Below are 8,490 nucleotides of genomic sequence, written 5' to 3' on the forward strand. Positions count from 1 at the left end.
TAGGAGTTAATTTTCCTTGCACCATTGTGGTCACAACCACACTGGTCACTGCAAGGGTAAGCTTTTTAACAAAGAAGAAACAACACAGGTTCTGATTCACTCATTGTTTCTAAGCATTATTGACCACAAACCATGCCTTATTTCTAGAAACACGGGTTTCACAAATTAAGAGAAAACACTCTGGTGTCCCCCAAAGTGGTGATTTTCAACTAGCATGTTTCATGTCCCACAAATTAATCTAAATGGGAAAAGGTAGAGAAAGGAATATCAACACCTCTTTTCACTGAAGTTTTAACTGTGAAGTGAGATCAGCAGAGGCCCCAGCTCTGGCCACGGGGCTCAGCCCTGCTGCACAGAGGATCCCTGGCTGGCAACCTTCTTAATCCGCATATCCGTGGACCTCTTTGTGTGGCCCTGGCAGAGGAGCACCTTGGCCTCCCACCGCAGCAAGAGCAGGCCCATGTGTATACATAGCACCTGGCAGTGGAAGGCAGAAGAGCAGAAAGCCAGCAGATAATCCCTGGCAAGTAAGGTTGGCAGTAAAATAGCAGGAAGTGAGCAGGGGGAGGATGATTAGGAGAAAAACCATGTACACAGTTACCCTCCACAGGCCACAGGATTCTGTCACGTTTGCCAGGGAACATGCTAATAGGGAAGTGGCAAAGTCTTAATGTGTTTTCAAGTGTTGCTAGGAAACCTGTGTCTGCAGGACACTAAATCCGAGTCCAGTGATTTCAAAACCACTGACCCAAGAAATATCCGGCTAATTCAAAAACACTGGATAATGTCCTTCCTGACGGAAGCCTTAATGATTTGGCCAATTCAGCCCTCACCGGTGGAAAGGCCCTAGCTGGGAGGCCAGGCTACAGACACAGAAATGAACGGAGATACCCTTTGCCTCTATCACAGTGGTCTCTAGTGCCTCGACCAAACCGGAAAATCTGACCTAACTTTTCCCTAGAAAATTTCTCTTGGCCATGAGTGGTAGAATCAAGGTTATCATTGCTTTTCCCATCCCAGGACTTGCCATTTTTTCCAAGTTGTGTGACCTTAGACTTGAGCTTACCCTTGGAGAAGCAGGCCTCTGGGCAATTCTATGCCTTGAAAGAGTCAAGTTCCTTCAAAGGGAGAGAGTGGTGTGTAGGGTAAGACCTGCAGCTCACAGACCACGTGAATTTGAATCTGGGCTCTATCACTTAAGAGCTGTGTGACCTCCAAGTTAATCACCGCTTCTGAGGCTCAGTTTGCTCAGTTACAAAACGAAGAAAATGTGATTCTTATGATTCAATGCCAGGCTTTACCACATTCTTCTTCCTAAAATGCAGTCGATTATATTTTAATGTAGATAATGTAATGAATTTAATGTGAATGAAAAAATTGCTAACCTTTAAGTGAACACATTTATCCATGCAATTATACATCATTCTATCTTTCAGTATCATAACCAAAACTTAAGTGATGCCTTTTTTTTTTTAGTGATGCCTTTTTTAACTGAGAATATAAAGATGTTTCTAACTTATTTGTAGCCATTTTCAGTTATGCATTTTTCTTTTTTTAAAACCTATGCTCAAGAGCTTAACTTTCTCAGCAATTTCAGTTGTTGTTTTTTTAAATGTTTGTTTATTTTTGAGAGAGAGAGCACAAGCAGGGGAGGGACAGAGACAGACACAGAATCCAGAGTAGGCTCCAGGCTCTGAGCTGTCAGCACAGAACCCAACATGGGACCAGAGCCCGACCCGGGGCCAGAGCCCAATGTGGGGCTCGAACCCACGAACCATAAGATCATGACCTGAGCCGAAGTCGGACACTTAACTGACCGAGCCACCCAGGCACCACGGCAAGTGCAGTTTTGACAATCAAACTCTTGAGCATTCAGGACTGCTGCATATGGTGATACACTGGTTATGTATTGACACCCTTAGAAAATGTCATTCATACAGATCATAAGGGCATGTGTAAAAATACCACACGTCCTTAAATGAATCACGTATTGCTGGAAACAAACCTGCTCTTCATGAAAGCTACCAGACCTGGTGTAGATAAATGTTCAACCCCCTGGGATCAATGTCTGTATGATGTGTAAATTGGTTAGGCCAACCTCTCTTCACTTTGAAGATTTTGATTTCTTTAAGAACATAGGGCTAGCTGATATTTTAATGAAACGTTGTTTGAAACCATAAATATAATTATTTTACACTGCTGAAAGAGACAGCAAGGAAGATGTGTGGACTTGAGTATGGTTTTAGAGACACATTTGTTTGGTTGGATGTTCTATTGTTGAGAGACCAGTAAATAGTCTAAAGCAACACTAAAATCCTATCTTTGCTTTCTAAGTTGCACATATCATGATCAAAGTTCAATCCACCTGAAAGAAAGATTTCCTACAAAGTAATATTAAATCACTCTTCTTACAAAGCTATTTTTAAATATAACACATTTAACTAATCACAAAATATTACATGCTCATTGCAAACAATTTTGGAGGGAATAGTGAGCATATTTTTAAAAGACCATCAAAATCACATATGCTATTACCATCCAGAGATAACCTCTTTAAATACTTTGCTGTATTTCTTCCCAGCTTTCTTCAAATGACATTGTGTGTATATATAATTTTTTCCACAAGTTCAAAATTATCCGGTTATATACTTATTCTGAATTTTAACAACATCATTAACATATTAAATACCTTCAAAAATATCACTTTTAATGATTGAATATTAGCATATTATCAGATGTTTTGGTTGCTTTTAATTTTTGACTATTATAAATAATGTGATGAATATCTTTTACATAAATCTTTGATCCCTAAAATTTTCAAGGAACCTATTAAAGACTTTGTCACACACTGTCGGTTTCCTTCCACAAAGTTCATGCCAATATAAACTCTAACCAGAAGAGTACAAAGACATTTGTTCTCTCACATTCTTGCCAACAATGGATTTTTAAAAATGTTTCTACCAACAAAATCAGATTCTCAAAGAGATATCTATACATACACATTCACTGCAACATTATTCACATTAGCCAAGATATGGAAACAACCTAAATGCCTTCCAAGGGACGCATGAATAAAGAAAATGAGTATAATGAAACATTATTCAGCCATGTAAAAAAAGGAAATCGTGCCTTTTGCAACAACATGGATAAATGTAGAGGGCATTATGCTAAGTGACATAAGCCAGAGAAAGACAAATACTCTATGGTATCATTTATATGTAGAATCTTAAAAAAAAAAGCCAATTTCATAGAAACAGAATAGAATGATGGTTGCCAGAAACGATATGAAGAGATCTAAGTTAAAGGTACAAACTTTGGTGACTATATTCAAGAGCATGGTATTGTTTACTTGAAAGTTCCTGAGAGTATGCAGCCACTCTGGAAAACAGTGTGGAGGTTCCTCAAAAAATTAAAAATAGATCTACCCTATGACCCAGCAATAGCACTGCTAGGAATTTACCCAAGGGATACTGGAGTGCTGATGCATAGGGGCACTTGTACCCCAATGTTTATAGTAGCACTTTCAACAGTAGCCAAATTGTGAAAAGAGCCTAAATGTCCATCAACTGACGAATGGATAAAGAAGTTGTGGTTTATACATACAATGGAATACTACGTGGCAATGAGAAAGAATGAAATATGGCCTTTTGTAGCAATGTGGGTGGAACTGGAAAGTGTTATGCTTAGTGAAATAAGTCATACAGAGAAAGACAAATACCATATGTTTTCACTCTTATGTGGATCCTGAGAAATTTAACAGAAGACCATGGGGGATGGGAAGGGGAAAAAAAAAGTTAGAGAGGGAGGGAGGCAAACCATAAGAGACTCTTAAATACTGAGAATAAACTGAGGGTTGATCGGGGATGGGAGGGAGGGGAAAGTGGGTGATGGCATTGAGGAGGGCACCTGTTAAGATGAGCACTGGGTGTTGTATGGAAACCAATTTCACAATAAACTTCATATAAAAAAGAAAGAAAGAAAGAAAGAAAGAAAGAAAGAAAGAAAGAAAGAAAGAAAGAAAGAAAGAAAGAAAGAAAGTTCCTGAGAGATCTTAATTGTTGTTATCACAAAAAGTATGAACCGTTAACTATGTGACGTGATCATGTATCAATCATTTTGATATTGTAATTATTCCACAGTGTATATGTATATCAAATCATCATGTTGTATACTTTAAATATGCAATTAAATTTGTCAAATATTTCTCAATAAAGCTGGGGGAAATATTTCTATCACTCAGTTGATATTTACTGTATACCTGCAATGGGCCAGACCCTGGCTATGGCTTCAAGAAATGTAGTCTAATAGAAGAAACAAAATCACAAATGAGTGAAAGAATTTATAAACAAGTGAATAAATATAACATATTATGTTAAAATAAGAATGCAAAATGAGTTTTGGCTAAGAAAAGGTGAGGGAACTGCCTGAGAGGAAAAAAAAAAAAAAACAACCTGTGTTATAGCATGCAGTTACATAGCTCAGCTGAGAAGAACTTCTCCCTTGAAAATATCTTCTGGATATTAATATGTATTGCTGGTACCAATTATTTTAAATGTCATCCTACTGAGGGGGCGCCTGGGTACCTCAGTCGGTTGAGCATCAGACTCTTGGTTTTGGCTCAGGTCATGATATCACAGTTTGTGAGTTCAGGCTCCACATTGGGTTCTGTGTTGACAATGCAGAGCCTGCTTGAGATTCTCTCTCTCTCCCTCTCTTTCTGCCCCTCCCCCACTGACTCACTCTGTCTTTCTCTCAAAAATAAACTTTAAAAAAAAGTTTTTAATTTTTTTTAACACATTCATTTTTGAGAGAGAGAGAGAGACAGAGCTTGGGTGGGGGAGGGGCAGAGAGAGAGGGAAACATAGAATCAGAAGCAGGCTCCAGGCCCTGAGCTGTCAGCACACAGCCCAACATGGGGCTCAAACTCACGGACCACGAGATCATGCCCAGAACCAAAGTCAGACGTTTAATTGAGTCACCCAGGCGCCCCCCCAAAAAATTTTTTAAATGTCATCATACTGAGGAAGACCAGGCATACAGTTTCCAAAAGTTGGCCAACCACTGAGTGGATGCCAAACAGAAGTTTAATCAATACCTTGTGCCAGCCAAGAAAAAAGAATCTTAAGAATCCTGGGCTGGACCCAAAAACTTGTGACAAGTGTATGGATAGCATATTTAAATATGGCCCAGTGGGTCACTTTCTGCTTTTCAGAGGCAGCATTTTTTTTTTTTTTTTTTTTTAGACAGAGAGAGAGAGCAAGCATGAGTGGGGGAGAGAGGCAAAGGGAGAGAGAGAGAATCCTAAGCAGGCTGCACACTCAGTGCAGAGCCTGATGCAGGGCTGGATTCCACAACCTTGGGATCACGACCTGAGACAAAATCAAGAGTTGGATGCTCAACCAAGCCTTTCAGGCGCCCCTAAAAGGCATCCTTTAAAAAGAGGAAAAGAGGGGCACCTGGGTGGCTCAGTTGGTTAAGCATCTGACTCTTGATCTTGCGATTTGTGGGATCCAGCCCCACGTTGGGCTCACTGCTGTCACCACAGAGCCTGCTTTGGATCCCCTGTCTCCATCTCTTTCTGCCTCTCCCCCGCCCATGCTGTGTCTCTCAAAAATAAATAAACATTTTTAAAAAAGGGAAAAAAAGAAAAAGAGAAAACACCTATTTAAAAAAAAAAAGTGAAGGGGCGCCTGGGTGGCGCAGTCGGTTAAGCGTCCGACTTCAGCCAGGTCACGATCTTGCGGTCCGGGAGTTCAAGCCCCGCGTCAGGCTCTGGGCTGATGGCTCGGAGCCTGGAGCCAGTTTCCGATTCTGTGTCTCCCTCTCTCTCTGCCCCTTCCCCGTTCATGCTCTGTCTCTCGTTGTCCCAAAAATAAATAAACGTTGAAAAAAAAATTTAAAAAAAAAAAGTGAAAAGGACATGATAAATATTTTTTGATAAAAGTCACCGCCATTTTTGTAATCCTTCTAAAATCAGGAAAAATGTATTTAATTTGGAAATAATGCAGGCATACTAATGTCTAAAATTTCAATGCACCTTAGGAATTTAACTACAAAACTTTGTGTAAGTTGAGGAAAGGCATGAGGCTCAAATCAGCAAGGCTCTCAAGAATAGAGCAGTAAATGTGGCCAAAAACATTCAAAGAAAACACAGAACGAAACTAAATGGAATAAAAATGAACTTAAAACACTGCCAAAATACAAAATTAAGCTTCCTTGTTCTCTCATTTTGCGGTTAATTTATCCCATTACAACCCTCTGACCTATAATTTACCATCAATTTCACCGTCAGGATTTTCATTGTTCTTTTAATAGTCCCTCAGTTGTATATATATATGAACCTGATGGCATAAGTGACCTAGATAGCAGCAAAAACAAAAACAAAAACACATTAAACCTAGAGTGATGCATTCCTGGAACTCTCTATAATTCCTCCCAATATTTAGAAGTGCTTGTGTTTGAATAATCCTGCTCTGGGCTATTGTTCAAGTAACAAACAGCAAAAATCTAGACGTTCAAGGATAAGACTCTCAGATGATGTGTCTTTGCTTTAAGATTCAATGTTTTGTACCTGTGGCAAATCACCTGACCTTTTTTAAGCCTATAAAATGTGTATTACCAAAATAATACTTAATCTCCAGAGTTGTGAAAATTAAATATGGTCTGTAAAAAAATTATAGCATATAGCACAACAGAGTAGTAGTGACACAATACAATTGTTTTTATTGTAATAATTACTTAACTATTATGCTTACAAAACAATTTCTAGTTTTCTTATATTTCATAGTGATCTCTTGTTGAAATATCTGAGGAATTTTGATCATTCAGACCTTGCTTTGCCCAAATCCAAACCTTGAAAACTACAATTCTCTCCTCATGTCCACTTAGTTTCTAATAGTACATGATATTCCAAGTCTAATGTTTCTGATTCCTCTTCTTAAGTGCATTAACCTCAATAAGGTTCATGAAATGCAAGTGAGAACACATACATTTATAGCCTGTAGAAATAGGTCATTTTCAAATGTATTACTCAGGAAGAATTTTTTGCTCTGATGAAGTAGAGAAGGAGAGGAAAGAAGAAAAAGGTGTGTCAAAAACCACAGGCACATGACCATCTCTGACGGGCAGGGTAACCATCCACTCGGACCAATGTTGACTCTGCCTTCTCTTCCGGACAGTAGAGTAAGACAGCTTGTTGTGTAAGGATAAGGGCCTCTGGCTACAGAGTCTGGCTCGGCGATGGCATTCCCACAGTGCCTATCCTGATAATTAGGCAAGTGATAGGGAATTCTGTTTTAATCATAAAGATGATGTCACTCTGCCTGATTGTTACCTACAGCTTTCTTTTCTTTTTTTTTTCCTGAAGCTTTCTAAAATGTGGAACACAGCAGAAAATCTAGAGCACTAAAATGAGAGAGGAAATGAGAGACTCTTGCAGATAGCACCAAACTCTGGAACCGAAGTTTACAGAAGCCCTCGTAGGAACCTTACGTCTAAGAAGCCATAAGCTTCTCAGTCACAATGAGAAGAGGCAAGATTCCAGAGGAAATCAAACAGTCAAATTTGTCTGAAGAGTGTTTTAAGGAATGGCCAAAACACAATATGTATTTGGGGACTAACTAAAATTCCTGGACCCAGGCTTTACTTATGTCCTTCTTCACTTTGTTTTTCCCCATAGATTCTCAACCCAGAGAAACAGGGTAAGACCAGAAAGGCAGAGAGAGCAAAACTCCATTTCACTGCAGGATCTTATGCTCCGTGGAAGTTTGAAAGCCTGAGTCCCTAATTGGAAGTATAATCTGAGCCTCCTTCACAGCAAAACAGTTCCACTTGGGACAGCGTTCTTTCTAAGTCTGTCTTGCCAAATGAACTTAACCCAAAGAGATATATTTGCTTACTATTCTCTTGGACAAACAGATTGTCAGTGTGCTTTGGCATTCTCAAATAGTAACCCTCATTATTTTTTTCCGTTGTTATCCACAAACTTTGACATCTTTCTGTGAGTAGCATTATACATGTAATTCATCAAAGCTTCAGTTCCAACATAAATTCCTCAAACACACCTCGCTTGTGAAGTATCCTCACTGGCTTTCTTCTGTTATATCCCTCCGAGTTAACTTCCAGCTGACAGACCAAGATTTTTTTTTCTTTTCTGTAATCATTAATCTTCACTGAAAAGCTGTTCAAATGCCTTCCAACAGCTTCAGGGGCAGAGCCTCCTGCTGGCACTAGTAACTCTCATAAATATTATTGGGATTGTGCATGTACATCAGGGAGAGATTTTTAACCCAAGAGAACATGAAAAGAACACCAGCAGGCTCATTCTGAGCTAGTATGAGTTGTGCAACTGAGCACAGTAGAGGATGCGTGCAGGAAATTAGCCAGCAATTGAAAGGGCGAACAGGTGTTCCACGCAGGCTCTGCTTCTAGCGAGCAGTAAGAATGGCACACTTTATTGTATATTATTATTACCTATTATTACATCTTATC

The sequence above is a fragment of the Prionailurus bengalensis genome, chromosome D4 (genome assembly GCF_016509475.1).
Source record: "Prionailurus bengalensis isolate Pbe53 chromosome D4, Fcat_Pben_1.1_paternal_pri, whole genome shotgun sequence".
Taxonomy (NCBI): domain Eukaryota; kingdom Metazoa; phylum Chordata; class Mammalia; order Carnivora; family Felidae; genus Prionailurus; species Prionailurus bengalensis.